Here is a 17,664-nt window from a genome sequence, read left to right as displayed (position 1 = left end):
GAGTGTTCCCTCCCCCCGTCCCTGACTCGGGCCTTGGCGATGGTGGGACAGGGCTTTGGCGGGGAGAGAGTCAGGAGGGGAGTTACTCGCTGCAGGATTCCCAGCCTCTGACCTGCTCTCGGAGCCGCTGGATTGATATGGGGCTGGGTCCGGGTCAGTTTCTGGTCAACGGGAACCCCCAGGATGTTGATAGTGGGGGGGAGGGGGATTCAGTGACGGTAACGCCATTGAACATCAAGGGGGCGATGGTTAGATTCTCTCTCTCTTGTTGGAGACGGTAACTCCCAGGATGTTGATAGTGGGGGGAGGGGGATTCAGTGATGGTAACACCATTGAACGTCAAGGGGGCGATGGTTAGATTCTCTCTCTCTTGTTGGAGACGGTAACCCCCAGGATGTTGATAGTGGGGGGGGGAGGTGGATTCAGTGATGGTAACGCCATTGAACATCAAGGGGGCGATGGTTAGATTCTCTCTCTCTCTTGTTGGAGACGGTAACCCCCAGGATGTTGATAGTGGGGGGGAGGGGGATTCAGTGATGGTAACGCCATTGAACGTCAAGGGGGCGATGGTTAGATTCTCTCTCTCTTGTTGGAGACGGTAACCCCCAGGATGTTGATAGTGGGGGGGGGAGGTGGATTCAGTGATGGTAACGCCATTGAACGTCAAGGGGGCGATGGTTAGATTCTCTCTCTCTTGTCGGAGACAGTAACCCCCAGGATGTTGATAGTGGGGGGAGGGGGATTCAGTGATGGTAACGCCATTGAACGTCAAGGGGGCGATGGTTAGATTCTCTCTCTCTTGTTGGAGACGGTAACCCCCAGGATGTTGAGAGTGGGAGGGGGGGGATTCAGTGATGGTAACGCCATTGAACGTCAAGGAGGCGATGGTTAGATTCTCTCTCTCTTGTTAGAGACGGTAACCCCCAGGATGTTGCTACTCATGGACTCAGAGACACAGAACTGAGAGACACCAGTCAGTGTACAGATATCTCCCTGAGAGAGAGGGGGGACTGAGAGACCCCAGTCAGTGTACAGATATTTCCCTGAGAGAGAGAGAGAGAGAGGACTGAGAGACACCAGACAGTGTACAGATATCTCCCTGAGAGAGAGAGAGGGGACTGAGAGACACCAGTCAGTGTACAGATATCTCCCTGAGAGAGAGAGGGGACTGAGAGACACCAGACAGTGTACAGATATCTCCCTGAGAGAGACAGGGGACTGAGAGACCCCAGTCAGTGTACAGATATCTCCCTGAGAGAGAGAGGGGACTGAGAGACACCAGTCAGTGCACAGATATCTCCCTGAGAGAGAGAGAGGGGGGAATGAGAGACACCAGTCAGTGTACAGATATCTCCCTGAGAGAGAGAGGGGGGACTGAGAGACACCAGTCAGTGTACAGATATCTCCCTGAGAGAGAGAGGGGGGACTGAGAGACACCAGTCAGTGTACAGATATCTCCCTGAGAGAGAGAGGGGACTGAGAGACACCAGTCAGTGTACAGATATCTCCCTGAGAGAGAGAGGGGACTGAGAGACACCAGTCAGTGTACAGATATCTCCCTGAGAGAGAGTGGACTGAGAGACACCAGTCAGTGTACAGATATCTCCCTGAGAGAGAGTGGACTGAGAGACACCAGTCAGTGTACAGATATCTCCCTGAGAGAGAGGGGGGACTGAGAGACAACAGTCATTGTACAGATATCTCCCTGCGAGAGAGGGGACTGAGAGACACCAGTCAGTGTACAGATATCTCCCTGAGAGAGAGGGGACTGAGAGACCCCAGTCAGTGTACAGATATCTCCCTGAGAGATAGAGGGGGGACCGAGAGACCCCAGTCAGTGTACAGATATCTCCCTGAGAGAGAGAGAGAGGGGACTGAGAGACACCAGACAGTGTACAGATATCTCCCTGAGAGAGACAGGGGACTGAGAGACCCCAGTCAGTGTACAGATATCTCCCTGAGAGAGAGAGGGGACTGAGAGACACCAGTCAGTGCACAGATATCTCCCTGAGAGAGAGAGAGGGGGGAATGAGAGACACCAGTCAGTGTACAGATATCTCCCTGAGAGAGAGAGGGGGGACTGAGAGACACCAGTCAGTGTACAGATATCTCCCTGAGAGAGAGAGGGGGGACTGAGAGACACCAGTCAGTGTACAGATATCTCCCTGAGAGAGAGAGGGGACTGAGAGACACCAGTCAGTGTACAGATATCTCCCTGAGAGAGAGAGGGGACTGAGAGACACCAGTCAGTGTACAGATATCTCCCTGAGAGAGAGTGGACTGAGAGACACCAGTCAGTGTACAGATATCTCCCTGAGAGAGAGAGAGGGGACTGAGAGACACCAGTCAGTGTACAGATATCTCCCTGAGAGAGAGGGGGGACTGAGAGACAACAGTCATTGTACAGATATCTCCCTGCGAGAGAGGGGACTGAGAGACACCAGTCAGTGTACAGATATCTCCCTGAGAGAGAGGGGACTGAGAGACCCCAGTCAGTGTACAGATATCTCCCTGAGAGATAGAGGGGGGACCGAGAGACCCCAGTCAGTGTACAGATATCTCCCTGAGAGAGAGAGAGAGGGGACTGAGAGACACCAGTCAGTGTACAGATATCTCCCTGAGAGAGAGAGAGAGAGGACTGAGAGACACCAGACAGTGTACAGATATCTCCCTGAGAGAGAGACAGGGGACTGAGAGACACCAGACAGTGTACAGATATCTCCCTGAGAGAGAGAGGGGACTGAGAGACACCAGTCAGTGTACAGATATCTCCCTGAGAGGGAGAGAGAGAGGGGACTGAGAGACACCAGTCAGTGTACAGATATCTCCCTGAGAGAGAGGGGACTGAGAGACACCAGTCAGTGTACAGATATCTCCCTGAGAGGGAGAGAGAGAGGGGACTGAGAGACACCAGTCAGTGTACAGATATCTCCCTGAGAGAGAGAGGGGACTGAGAGACACCAGTCAGTGTACAGATATCTCCCTGAGAGAGAGGGGACTGAGAGACACCAGTCAGTGTACAGATATCTCCCTGAGAGAGAGGGGGGACTGAGAGACACCAGTCAGTGTACAGATATCTCCCTGAGAGAGAGAGGGGACTGAGAGACACCAGTCAGTGTACAGATATCTCCCTGAGAGAGAGGGGACTGAGAGACACCAGTCAGTGTACAGATATCTACCTGAGAGGGAGAGAGAGAGGGGACTGAGAGACACCAGTCAGTGTACAGATATCTCCCTGAGAGAGAGAGGGGACTGAGAGACACCAGTCAGTGTACAGATATCTCCCTGAGAGAGAGAGGGGACTGAGAGACACCAGTCAGTGTACAGATATCTCCCTGAGAGAGAGGGGACTGAGAGACACCAGTCAGTGTACAGATATCTCCCTGAGAGAGAGGGGGGACTGAGAGACACCAGTCAGTGTACAGATATCTCCCTGAGAGAGAGAGGGGACTGAGAGACACCAGTCAGTGTACAGATATCTCCCTGAGAGAGAGGAGACTGAGAGACACCAGTCAGTGTACAGATATCTCCCTGAGAGAGAGAGGGGACTGAGAGACACCAGTCAGTGTACAGATATCTACCTGAGAGGGAGAGAGAGAGGGGACTGAGAGACACCAGTCAGTGTACAGATATCTCCCTGAGAGAGAGAGGGGACTGAGAGACACCAGTCAGTGTACAGATATCTCCCTGAGAGAGAGGGGGGACTGAGAGACACCAGTCAGTGTACAGATATCTCCCTGAGAGAGAGAGAGAGAGAGGGGACTGAGAGACACCAGTCAGTGTACAGATATCTCCCTGAGAGAGGGAGGGGGGACTGAGAGACACCAGTCAGTGTACAGATATCTCCCTGAGTGAGAGAGAGAGAGGGGACTGAGAGACACCACTCAGTGTACAGATATCTCCCTGAGAGGGGACTGAGAGACACCAGTCAGTGTACAGATATCTCCCTGCGAGAGGGGACTGAGAGACCCCAGTCAGTGTACAGATATCTCCCTGAGAGAGAGAGAGTGGGGACTGAGAGACACCAGTCAGTGTACAGATATCTCCCTGAGAGAGAGAGAGAGAGAGGGGACTGAGAGACACCAGTCAGTGTACAGATATCTCCCTGAGAGGGGACTGAGAGACACCAGTCAGTGTATAGATATCTCCCTGAGAGAGAGAGGGGACTGAGAGACACCAGTCAGTGTACAGATATCTCCCTGAGAGAGAGGGGGGACTGAGAGACACCAGTCAGTGTACAGATATCACCCTGAGAGAGGGGGGACTGAGAGACACCAGTCAGTGTACAGATATCTCCCTGAGAGAGAGAGGGGACTGAGAGACACCAGTCAGTGTACAGATATCTCCCTGAGGGAGAGAGGGGACTGAGAGACACCAGTCAGTGTACAGATATCTCCCTGAGAGAGAGAGAGAGGGGGGACTGAGAGACACCAGTCAGTGTACAGATATCTCCCTGAGAGAGGGGGGACTGAGAGACACCAGTCAGTGTACAGATATCTCCCTGAGAGAGAGAGGGGGGACTGAGAGACACCAGTCAGTGTACAGATATCTCCCAGAGAGAGAGAGGGGACTGAGAGACACCAATCAGTGTACAGATATCTCCCTGAGAGAGAGAGGGGGGACTGAGAGACACCAGTCAGTGTACAGATATCACCCTGAGAGAGGGGAGACCGAGAGACACCAGTCAGTGTACAGATATCACCCTGAGAGAGGGGGGACTGAGAGACACCAGTCAGTGTACAGATATCTCCCTGAGAGAGGGGACTGAGAGACACCAGTCAGTGTACAGATATCTCCCTGAGAGAGAGAGGGGACTGAGAGACACCAGTCAGTGTACAGATATCTCCCTGAGAGAGAGAGGGGACTGAGAGACACCAGTCAGTGTACAGATATCTCCCTGAGAGAGGAGGGGGGGACTGAGAGACACCAGTCAGTGTACAGATATCTCCCTGAGAGAGAGGGGGGACTGAGAGACACCAGTCAGTGTACAGATATCTCCCTGAGAGAGAGAGGGGACTGAGAGACACCAGTCAGTGTACAGATATCTCCCTGAGAGAGGGGACTGAGAGACACCAGTCAGTGTTCAGATATCACCCTGAGAGAGGGGACTGAGAGACACCAGTCAGTGTACAGATATCTCCCTGAGAGAGAGAGAGGGGACTGAGAGACACCAGTCAGTGTACAGATATCTCCCTGAGAGAGAGAGGGGACTGAGAGACCCCAGTCAGTGTACAGATATCTCCCTGAGAGAGAGGGGACTGAGAGACTCCAGTCAGTGTACAGATATCTCCCTGAGAGAGGGGACTGAGAGACACTAGTCAGTGTACAGATATGACCCTGATAGAGAGAGAGGGGACTGAGAGACCCCAGTCTGTGTACAGATATCTCCCTGAGAGAGAGAGAGGGGACTGAGAGACCCCAGTCAGTGTACAGATATCTCCCTGAGAGAGAGGGGACTGAGAGACACCAGTCAGTGTACAGATATCTCCCTGAGAGAGAGAGGGGACTGAGAGACACCAGTCAGTGTACAGATATCTCCCTGAGAGAGAGAGGGGACTGAGAGACACCAGTCAGTGTACAGATATCTCCCTGAGAGACGGGGGACTGAGAGACCCCAGTCAGTGTACAGATATCTCTCTGAGAGAGAGAGAGAGAGGACTGAGAGACCCCAGTCAGTGTACAGATATCTCCCAGAGTGAGACAGGGGACTGAGAGACACCAGTCAGTGTACAGATATCTCCCTGAGAGAGAGAGGGGACTGAGAGACACCAGTCAGTGTACAGATATCTCCCTGAGAGAGAGAGGGGACTGAGAGACACCAGTCAGTGTACAGATATCTCCCTGAGAGAGAGGGGGGACTGAGAGACACCAGTCAGTGTACAGATATCACCCTGAGAGAGGGGGGACTGAGAGACACCAGTCAGTGTACAGATATCTCCCTGAGAGAGAGAGGGGACTGAGAGACACCAGTCAGTGTACAGATATCTCCCTGAGAGAGGGGGGACTGAGAGACACCAGTCAGTGTACAGATATCTCCCTGAGAGAGAGAGGGGGGACTGAGAGACACCAGTCAGTGTACAGATATCACCCTGAGAGAGGGGCGACCGAGAGACACCAGTCAGTGTACAGATATCACCCTGAGAGAGGGGGGACTGAGAGACACCAATCAGTGTACAGATATCTCCCTGAGAGAGGGGACTGAGAGACACCAGTCAGTGTACAGATATCTCCCTGAGAGAGAGAGGGGACTGAGAGACACCAGTCAGTGTACAGATATCTCCCTGAGAGAGAGAGGGGACTGAGAGACACCAGTCAGTGTACAGATATCTCCCTGAGAGAGAAGGGGGGGGACTGAGAGACACCAGTCAGTGTACAGATATCTCCCTGAGAGAGAGGGGACTGAGAGACACCAGTCAGTGTACAGATATCTCCCTGAGAGAGAGGGGGGACTGAGAGACACCAGTCAGTGTACAGATATCTCCCTGAGAGAGAGAGGGGACTGAGAGACACCAGTCAGTGTACAGATATCTCCCTGAGAGAGGGGACTGAGAGACACCAGTCAGTGTTCAGATATCACCCTGAGAGAGGGGACTGAGAGACACCAGTCAGTGTACAGATATCTCCCTGAGAGAGAGAGGGGACTGAGAGACCCCAGTCAGTGTACAGATATCTCCCTGAGAGAGAGGGGACTGAGAGACTCCAGTCAGTGTACAGATATCTCCCTGAGAGAGGGGACTGAGAGACACTAGTCAGTGTACAGATATGTCCCTGATAGAGAGAGAGGGGACTGAGAGACCCCAGTCTGTGTACAGATATCTCCCTGAGAGAGAGAGAGGGGACTGAGAGACCCCAGTCAGTGTACAGATATCTCCCTGAGAGAGAGGGGACTGAGAGACACCAGTCAGTGTACAGATATCTCCCTGAGAGAGAGAGGGGACTGAGAGACACCAGTCAGTGTACAGATATCTCCCTGAGAGACGGGGGACTGAGAGACCCCAGTCAGTGTACAGATATCTCTCTGAGAGAGAGAGAGAGAGGACTGAGAGACCCCAGTCAGTGTACAGATGTCTCCCTGAGAGAGAGGGGGGACTGAGAGACACCAGTCAGTATACAGATATCTCCCTGAGAGAGAGAGAGGGGACTGAGAGACACCAGTCAGTGTACAGATATCTCCCTGAGAGAGAGAGAGACGGGACTGAGAGACACCAGTCAGTGTACAGATATCTCCCTGAGAGAGAGAGAGGGGCCTGAGAGACACCAGTCAGTGTACAGATATCTCCCTGAGAGAGAGACGGGACTGAGAGACACCAGTCAGTGTACAGATATCTCCCTGAGAGAGAGAGAGGGGACTGAGAGACACCAGTCAGTGTACAGATATCTCCCTGAGAGAGAGAGAGAGACGGGACTGAGAGACACCAGTCAGTGTACAGATATCTCCCTGAGAGAGAGAGAGAGGGACTGAGAGACTCCAGTTAGTGTACAGATATCTCCCTGAGAGAGAGGGGACTGAGAGACACCAGTCAGTGTACAGATATCTCCCTGAGAGAGAGAGAGACGGGACTGAGAGACACCAGTCAGTGTACAGATATCTCCCTGAGAGAGAGAGAGGGGACTGAGAGACACCAGTCAGTGTACAGATATCTCCCTGAGAGAGAGAGAGAGGGACTGAGAGACTCCAGTCAGTGTACAGATATCTCCCTGAGAGAGAGGGGACTGAGAGACACCAGTCAGTGTACAGATATCTCCCAGAGAGAGGGGACTGAGAGACACCAGTCAGTGTACAGATATCACCCTGAGAGAGAGAGGGGGGACTGAGAGACACCAGTCAGTGTACAGATATCTCCCTGAGAGAGAGGGGGGACTGAGAGACACCAGTCAGTGTACAGATATCTCCCTGAGAGAGAGAGAGAGAGGATTGAGAGACACCAGTCAGTGTACAGATATCTCCCTGAGAGAGAGGGGGGACTGAGAGACACCAGTCAGTGTACAGATATCTCACAGAGAGAGGGGACTGAGAGACACCAGTCAGTGTACAGACATCACCCTGAGAGAGAGAGGGGACTGAGAGACCCCAGTCAGTGTACAGATATCTCCCTGAGAGAGAGAGGGGGGACTGAGAGACACCAGTCAGTGTACAGATATCTCCCTGAGAGAGAGAGGGGACTGAGAGACACCAGTCGGTGTACAGATATCTCCCTGAGAGAGAGGGGGGACTGAGAGACACCAGTCAGTGTACAGATATCACCCTGAGAGAGGGGGGAACTGAGAGACACCAGTCAGTGTACAGATATCTCCCTGAGAGAGAGAGGGGGGGGACTGAGAGACACCAGTCAGTGTACAGATATCTCCCTGAGAGAGAGGGGACTGAGAGACCCCAGTCAGTGTACAGATATCTCCCTGAGAGAGAGAGAGGGGACTGAGAGACACCAGTCAGTGTACAGATATCTCCCTGAGAGAGAGGGGGGACTGAGAGACACCAGTCAGTGTACAGATATCTCACAGAGAGAGGGGACTGAGAGACACCAGTCAGTGTACAGATATCACCCTGAGAGAGAGAGGGGACTGAGAGACACCAGTCAGTGTACAGATATCTCCCTGAGAGAGAGAGGGGGGACTGAGAGACACCAGTCAGTGTACAGATATCTCCCTGAGAGAGAGAGGGGGGACTGAGAGACACCAGTCAGTGTACAGATATCACCCTGAGAGAGGGGGGAACTGAGAGACACCAGTCAGTGTACAGATATCACCCTGAGAGAGGGGGGAACTGAGAGACACCAGTCAGTGTACAGATATCTCCCTGAGAGAGAGAGAGGGGACTGAGAGACACCAGTCAGTGTACAGATATCTCCCTGAGAGAGAGAGAGAGGGGACTGAGAGACACCAGTCAGTGTACAGATATCTCCCTGAGAGAGAGAGGGGACTGAGAGACACCAGTCAGTGTACAGATATCTCCCTGAGAGATGGGGGACTGAGAGACACCAGTCAGTGTACAGATATCTCCCTGAGAGAGAGAGGGGACTGAGAGACACCAGTCAGTGTACAGATATCTCCCTGAGAGAGAGAGGGGGGGACTGAGAGACCCCAGTCAGTGTACAGATATCTCCCTGAGAGAGAGAGGGGACTGAGAGACACCAGTCAGTGTACAGATATCTCCCTGAGAGAGAGAGGGGGGGACTGAGAGACACCAGTCAGTGTACAGATATCACCCTGAGAGAGGGGGGAACTGAGAGACACCAGTCAGTGTACAGATATCTCCCTGAGAGAGAGAGGGGGGGGACTGAGAGACACCAGTCAGTGTACAGATATCTCCTTGAGAGAGAGGGGACTGAGAGACCCCAGTCAGTGTACAGATATCTCCCTGAGAGAGAGAGAGGGGACTGAGAGACACCAGTCAGTGTACAGATATCTCCCTGAGAGAGAGAGAGAGGGGACTGAGAGACACCAGTCAGTGTACAGATATCTCCCTGAGAGAGAGAGAGAGGGGACTGAGAGACACCAGTCAGTGTACACATATCTCCCTGAGAGAGAGAGGACTGAGAGACACCAGTCAGTGTACAGATATCTCCCTGAGAGAGAGAGGGGACTGAGAGACACCTGTCAGTGTACAGATATCTCCCTGAGAGAGGGGGGACTGAGAGACACCAGTCAGTGTACAGATATCTCCCTGAGAGAGAGAGGGGACTGAGAGACACCAGTCAGTGTACAGATATCTCCCTGAGAGAGAGAGGGGGGTACTGAGAGACCCCAGTCAGTGTACAGATATCTCCCTGAGAGGGAGAGAGGGACTGAGAGACACCAGTCAGTGTACAGATATCTCCCTGAGAGAGAGACGGGACTGAGAGCCACCAGTCAGTGTACAGATATCTCCCTGAGAGGGGGGGGACTGAGAGACACCAGTCAGTGTACACATATCTCCCTGAGAGAGAGAGAGGGGGGACTGAGAGACACCAGTCAGTGTACAGATATCTCCCTGAGAGAGAGAGAGGGGACTGAGAGACACCAGTCAGTGTACAGATATCTCCCTGAGAGAGAGAGAGGGGACTGAGAGACACCAGTCAGTGTACAGATATGTCCCTGAGAGAGGGGGGACTGAGAGACACCAGTCAGTGTACAGATATCTCCCTGAGAGAGAGAGGGGACTGAGAGACACCAGTCAGTGTACAGATATCTCCCTGGGAGAGAGAGGGGACTGAGAGACACCAGTCAGTGTACAGATATCTCCCTGAGAGAGAGAGGGGGGACTGAGAGACACCAGTCAGTGTACAGATATCTCCCTGAGAGAGAGAGAGGGGACTGAGAGACACCAGTCAGTGTACAGATATCTCCCTGAGAGAGAGGTGACTGAGAGACACCAGTCAGTGTACAGATATCTCCCTGAGAGAGAGAGAGGGGACTGAGAGACACCAGTCAGTGTACAGATATCACCCTGAGAGAGAGAGGGGACTGAGAGACACCAGTCAGTGTACAGATATCTCCCTGAGAGAGAGAGAGGGGACTGAGAGACACCAGTCAGTGTACAGATATCACCCTGAGAGAGAGAGGGGACTGAGAGACACCAGTCAGTGAACAGATATCTCCCTGAGAGAGGGGGGGACTGAGAGACACCAGTCAGTGTACAGATAAATCCCTGAGAGAGAGACGGGACTGAGAGCCACCAGTCAGTGAACAGATATCTCCCTGAGAGAGGGGGGGACTGAGAGACACCAGTCAGTGTACAGATATCTCCCTGAGAGAGAGAGAGGGGACTGAGAGACACCAGTCAGTGTACAGATATCACCCTGAGAGAGAGAGGGGACTGAGAGACACCAGTCAGTGTACAGATATCTCCCTGAGAGAGAGACGGGACTGAGAGCCACCAGTCAGTGAACAGATATCTCCCTGAGAGAGGGGGGGACTGAGAGACACCAGTCAGTGTACACATATCTCCCTGAGAGAGAGAGAGGGGGGACTGAGAGACACCAGTCAGTGTACAGATATCTCCCTGAGAGAGAGGGGACTGAGAGACACCAGTCAGTGTACAGATATCTCCCTGAGAGAGAGAGGGGACTGAGAGACACCAGTCAGTGTACAGATATCTCCCTGAGAGAGAGAGGGGACTGAGAGACACCAGTCAGTGTACAGATATCTCCCTGAGAGAGAGAGGGGACTGAGAGACACCAGTCAGTGTACAGATATCTCCCTGAGAGAGAGGGGGGACTGAGAGACACCAGTCAGTGTACAGATATCACCCTGAGAGAGGGGGGACTTGAGAGACACCAGTCAGTGTACAGATATCTCCCTGAGAGAGAGAGGGGGGACTGAGAGACACCAGTCAGTGTACAGATATCTCCCTGAGAGAGAGAGAGAGAGGGGACTGAGAGACACCAGTCAGTGTACAGATATCTCCCTGAGAGAGAGAGGGGACTGAGAGACACCAGTCAGTGTACAGATATCTCCCTGAGAGAGAGAGGGGGGACTGAGAGACACCAGTCAGTGTACAGATATCTCCCTGAGAGAGAGAAAGAGGGGGGACTGAGAGACACCAGTCAGTGTACAGATATCTCCCTGAGAGAGGGGGGACTGAGAGACACCAGTCAGTGTACAGATATCACCCTGAGAGAGGGGGGACCGAGAGACACCAGTCAGTGTACAGATATCACCCTGAGAGAGGGGGGACTGAGAGACACCAGTCAGTGTACAGATATCTCCCTGAGAGAGGGGACTGAGAGACACCAGTCAGTGTATAGATATCTCCCTGAGAGAGAGGGGGGACTGAGAGACACCAGTCAGTGTACAGATATCTCCCTGAGAGAGGAGGGGGGGACTGAGAGACACCAGTCAGTGTACAGATATCTCCCTGAGAGAGGGGGGGACTGAGAGACACCAGTCAGTGTATAGATATCTCCCTGAGAGAGAGGGGGGACTGAGAGACACCAGTCAGTGTACAGATATCACCCTGAGAGAGGGGGGACTTGAGAGACACCAGTCAGTGTACAGATATCTCCCTGAGAGAGAGAGGGGGGACTGAGAGACACCAGTCAGTGTACAGATATCTCCCTGAGAGAGAGAGAGAGAGGGGACTGAGAGACACCAGTCAGTGTACAGATATCTCCCTGAGAGAGAGAGGGGACTGAGAGACACCAGTCAGTGTACAGATATCTCCCTGAGAGAGAGAGGGGGGACTGAGAGACACCAGTCAGTGTACAGATATCTCCCTGAGAGAGAGAGAGAGGGGGGACTGAGAGACACCAGTCAGTGTACAGATATCTCCCTGAGAGAGGGGGGACTGAGAGACACCAGTCAGTGTACAGATATCACCCTGAGAGAGAGGTGACTGAGAGACACCAGTCAGTGTACAGATATCACCCTGAGAGAGGGGGGACCGAGAGACACCAGTCAGTGTACAGATATCTCCCTGAGAGAGAGAGGGGACTGAGAGACACCAGTCAGTGTACAGATATCACCCTGAGAGAGGGGGGACTGAGAGACACCAGTCAGTGTACAGATATCACCCTGAGAGAGAGGGGACTGAGAGACACCAGTCAGTGTACAGATATCTCCCTGAGAGAGGGGACTGAGAGACACCAGTCAGTGTACAGATATCTCCCTGAGAGAGAGAGGGGACTGAGAGACACCAGTCAGTGTACAGATATCTCCCTGAGAGAGAGAGGGGACTGAGAGACACCAGTCAGTGTACAGATATCTCCCTGAGAGAGGAGGGGGGGACTGAGAGACACCAGTCAGTGTATAGATATCTCCCTGAGAGAGAGGGGGGACTGAGAGACACCAGTCAGTGTACAGATATCTCCCTGAGAGAGAGGGGGGACTGAGAGACACCAGTCAGTGTACAGATATCTCCCTGAGAGAGAGAGGGGACTGAGAGACACCAGTCAGTGTACAGATATCTCCCTGAGAGAGAGGGGACTGAGAGACACCAGTCAGTGTACAGATATCTCCCTGAGAGAGAGGGGACTGAGAGACACTAGTCAGTGTACAGATATCTTCCTGAGAGAGGGGACTGAGAGACACCATTCAGTGTACAGATATCACCCTGAGAGAGGGGACTGAGAGACACCAGTCAGTGTACAGATATCACCCTGAAGAGGGGACTGAGAGACACCAGTCAGTGTACAGATATCTCCCTGAAGAGGGGACTGAGAGACACCAGTCAGTGTACAGATATCTCCCTGAGAGAGAGGGGACTGAGAGACACCAGTCAGTGTACAGATATCTCCCTGAGAGAGAGAGAGAGGGGGGACTGAGAGACACCAGTCAGTGTACAGATATCTCCCTGAGAGAGAGGGGACTGAGAGACACCAGTCAGTGTACAGATATCTCCCTGAGAGGGGGGACTGAGAGACACCATTCAGTGTACAGATATCTCCCTGAGAGAGAGGGGACTGAGAGACACCAGTCAGTGTACAGATATCTCCCTGAGAGAGAGGGGACTGAGAGACACCAGTCAGTGTACAGATATCTCCCTGCGAGAGAGAGAGAGGACTGAGAGACACCAGTCAGTATACAGATATCTCCCTGAGAGAGGGGACTGAGAGACCCCAGTCAGTGTACAGATATCTCCCTGAGAGAGAGAGGGGACTGAGAGACACCAGTCAGTGTACAGATATCTCCCTGAGAGAGGGGGGACTGAGAGACACCAGTCAGTGTACAGATATCTCCCTGAGAGGGAGGGGGGACTGAGAGACACCAGTCAGTGTACAGATATCTCCCTGAGAGAGAGAGGGGACTGAGAGACACCAGTCAGTGTACAGATATCTCCCTGAGAGAGAGAGGGGACTGAGAGACACCAGTCAATGTACAGATATCTCCCTGAGAGAGAGAGAGGGGGGACTGAGAGACACCAGTCAGTGTACAGATATCTCCCTGAGAGAGAGGGGACTGAGAGACACCAGTCAGTGTACAGATATCTCCCTGAGAGAGAGAGAGAGGGGACTGAGAGACACCAGTCAGTGTACAGATATCTCCCTGAGAGAGAGAGAGGGGACTGGGAGACCCCAGTCAGTGTACAGATATCTCTCTGAGAGTGAGAGAGGGACTGAGAGACACCAGTCAGTGTACAGATATCACCCTGAGAGAGAGAGAGGGGACTGAGAGACACCAGTCAGTGTACAGATATCTCCCTGAGAGAGAGGGGACTGAGAGACCCCCGTCAGTGTACAGATATCTCCCTGAGAGAGAGAGGGGACTGAGAGACACCAGTCAGTGTACAGATATCTCCCTGAGAGAGAGGGGGGGACTGAGAGACACCAGTCAGTGTACAGATATCTCCCTGAGAGAGAGAGAGGGGACTGAGAGACACCAGTCAGTGTACAGATATCTCCCTGAGGGAGAGAGAGGGGACGGAGAGACACCAGTCAGTGTACAGATATCTCCCTGAGAGAGAGGGGGGACTGAGAGACACCAGTCAGTGTACAGATATCTCCCTGAGGGAGAGAGAGGGGACGGAGAGACACCAGTCAGTGTACAGATATCTCCCTGAGAGGGGGGGACTGAGAGACACCAGTCAGTGTACAGATATCTCCCTGAGAGAGAGGGGACTGAGAGACACCAGTCAGTGTACAGATATCTCCCTGAGAGAGGGGACTGAGAGACACCAGTCAGTGTACAGATATCTCCCTGAGAGAGAGGGGGGACTGAGAGACACCAGTCAGTGTACAGATATCTCCCCGAGAGAGAGGGGGGACTGAGAGACCCCAGTCAGTGTACAGATATCTCCCTGAGAGAGAGGGGACTGAGAGACACTAGTCAGTGTACAGATATCTTCCTGAGAGAGGGGACTGAGAGACACCAGTCAGTGTACAGATATCACCCTGAGAGAGGGGACTGAGAGACACCAGTCAGTGTACAGATATCACCCTGAGAGAGGGGACTGAGAGACACCAGTCAGTGTACAGATATCACCCTGAAGAGGGGACTGAGAGACACCAGTCAGTGTACAGATATCTCCCTGAGAGAGTGGGGGGGGGACTGAGAGACACCAGTCAGTGTACAGATATCTCCCTGAGAGAGAGGGGACTGAGAGACACCAGTCAGTGTACAGATATCTCCCTGAGAGAGAGGGGACTGAGAGACACCAGTCAGTGTACAGATATCTCCCTGCGAGAGAGAGAGAGGACTGAGAGACACCAGTCAGTATACAGATATCTCCCTGAGAGAGGGGACTGAGAGACCCCAGTCAGTGTACAGATATCTCCCTGAGAGAGAGAGGGGACTGAGAGACACCAGTCAGTGTACAGATATCTCCCTGAGAGAGGGGGGACTGAGAGACACCAGTCAGTGTACAGATATCTCCCTGAGAGGGAGGGGGGACTGAGAGACACCAGTCAGTGTACAGATATCTCCCTGAGAGAGAGAGGGGACTGAGAGACACCAGTCAGTGTACAGATATCTCCCTGAGAGAGAGAGGGGACTGAGAGACACCAGTCAATGTACAGATATCTCCCTGAGAGAGAGAGAGAGGGGGGACTGAGAGACACCAGTCAGTGTACAGATATCTCCCTGAGAGAGAGGGGACTGAGAGACACCAGTCAGTGTACAGATATCTCCCTGAGAGAGAGAGAGAGGGGACTGAGAGACACCAGTCAGTGTACAGATATCTCCCTGAGAGGGAGGGGGGACTGAGAGACACCAGTCAGTGTACAGATATCTCCCTGAGAGAGAGAGGGGGACTGAGAGACACCAGTCAGTGTACAGATATCTCCCTGAGAGAGAGAGGGGGGACTGAGAGACACCAGTCAGTGTACAGATATCTCCCTGAGAGAGAGAGAGAGGGGGGACTGAGAGACACCAGTCAGTGTACAGATATCTCCCTGAGAGAGGGGGGACTGAGAGACACCAGTCAGTGTACAGATATCACCCTGAGAGAGGGGGGACCGAGAGACACCAGTCAGTGTACAGATATCTCCCTGAGAGAGAGAGGGGACTGAGAGACACCAGTCAGTGTACAGATATCACCCTGAGAGAGGGGGGACTGAGAGACACCAGTCAGTGTACAGATATCACCCTGAGAGAGAGGGGACTGAGAGACACCAGTCAGTGTACAGATATCTCCCTGAGAGAGGGGGACTGAGAGACACCAGTCAGTGTACAGATATCTCCCTGAGAGAGAGAGGGGACTGAGAGACACCAGTCAGTGTACAGATATCTCCCTGAGAGAGAGAGGGGACTGAGAGACACCAGTCAGTGTACAGATATCTCCCTGAGAGAGGAGGGGGGGACTGAGAGACACCAGTCAGTGTATAGATATCTCCCTGAGAGAGAGGGGGGACTGAGAGACACCAGTCAGTGTACAGATATCTCCCTGAGAGAGAGGGGGGACTGAGAGACACCAGTCAGTGTACAGATATCTCCCTGAGAGAGAGAGGGGACTGAGAGACACCAGTCAGTGTACAGATATCTCCCTGAGAGAGAGGGGACTGAGAGACACCAGTCAGTGTACAGATATCTCCCTGAGAGAGAGGGGACTGAGAGACACTAGTCAGTGTACAGATATCTTCCTGAGAGAGGGGACTGAGAGACACCATTCAGTGTACAGATATCACCCTGAGAGAGGGGACTGAGAGACACCAGTCAGTGTACAGATATCACCCTGAAGAGGGGACTGAGAGACACCAGTCAGTGTACAGATATCTCCCTGAAGAGGGGACTGAGAGACACCAGTCAGTGTACAGATATCTCCCTGAGAGAGAGGGGACTGAGAGACACCAGTCAGTGTACAGATATCTCCCTGAGAGAGAGAGAGAGGGGGGACTGAGAGACACCAGTCAGTGTACAGATATCTCCCTGAGAGAGAGGGGACTGAGAGACACCAGTCAGTGTACAGATATCTCCCTGAGAGGGGGGACTGAGAGACACCATTCAGTGTACAGATATCTCCCTGAGAGAGAGGGGACTGAGAGACACCAGTCAGTGTACAGATATCTCCCTGAGAGAGAGGGGACTGAGAGACACCAGTCAGTGTACAGATATCTCCCTGCGAGAGAGAGAGAGGACTGAGAGACACCAGTCAGTATACAGATATCTCCCTGAGAGAGGGGACTGAGAGACCCCAGTCAGTGTACAGATATCTCCCTGAGAGAGAGAGGGGACTGAGAGACACCAGTCAGTGTACAGATATCTCCCTGAGAGAGGGGGGACTGAGAGACACCAGTCAGTGTACAGATATCTCCCTGAGAGGGAGGGGGGACTGAGAGACACCAGTCAGTGTACAGATATCTCCCTGAGAGAGAGAGGGGACTGAGAGACACCAGTCAGTGTACAGATATCTCCCTGAGAGAGAGAGGGGACTGAGAGACACCAGTCAATGTACAGATATCTCCCTGAGAGAGAGAGAGGGGGGACTGAGAGACACCAGTCAGTGTACAGATATCTCCCTGAGAGAGAGGGGACTGAGAGACACCAGTCAGTGTACAGATATCTCCCTGAGAGAGAGAGAGAGGGGACTGAGAGACACCAGTCAGTGTACAGATATCTCCCTGAGAGAGAGAGAGGGGACTGGGAGACCCCAGTCAGTGTACAGATATCTCTCTGAGAGTGAGAGAGGGACTGAGAGACACCAGTCAGTGTACAGATATCACCCTGAGAGAGAGAGAGGGGACTGAGAGACACCAGTCAGTGTACAGATATCTCCCTGAGAGAGAGGGGACTGAGAGACCCCCGTCAGTGTAC

The 17,664-nt window shown here is 52.9% G+C and overlaps 2 protein-coding genes across 3 annotated transcripts in view; one reads left to right on the top strand and one right to left on the bottom strand.

The window, feature by feature from the left end:
- Positions 1-17,664, top strand: part of LOC140470119 (histone-lysine N-methyltransferase SETDB1-like) — a 556,598-nt gene that overhangs the window by 222,952 nt on the left and 315,982 nt on the right. The window lies entirely within an intron of this gene.
- Positions 1-17,664, bottom strand: part of LOC140470112 (plasma membrane calcium-transporting ATPase 2-like) — a 42,555-nt gene that overhangs the window by 12,969 nt on the left and 11,922 nt on the right. The gene's annotated exons all lie outside the window — the stretch shown is intronic.

Source organism: Chiloscyllium punctatum, chromosome 50 (assembly GCF_047496795.1).
Source record: "Chiloscyllium punctatum isolate Juve2018m chromosome 50, sChiPun1.3, whole genome shotgun sequence".
Taxonomy (NCBI): Eukaryota; Metazoa; Chordata; class Chondrichthyes; order Orectolobiformes; family Hemiscylliidae; genus Chiloscyllium; species Chiloscyllium punctatum.
Note: the sequence above shows the minus strand (reverse complement) of the source record. Positions and strands in the feature narration are given on the sequence as shown.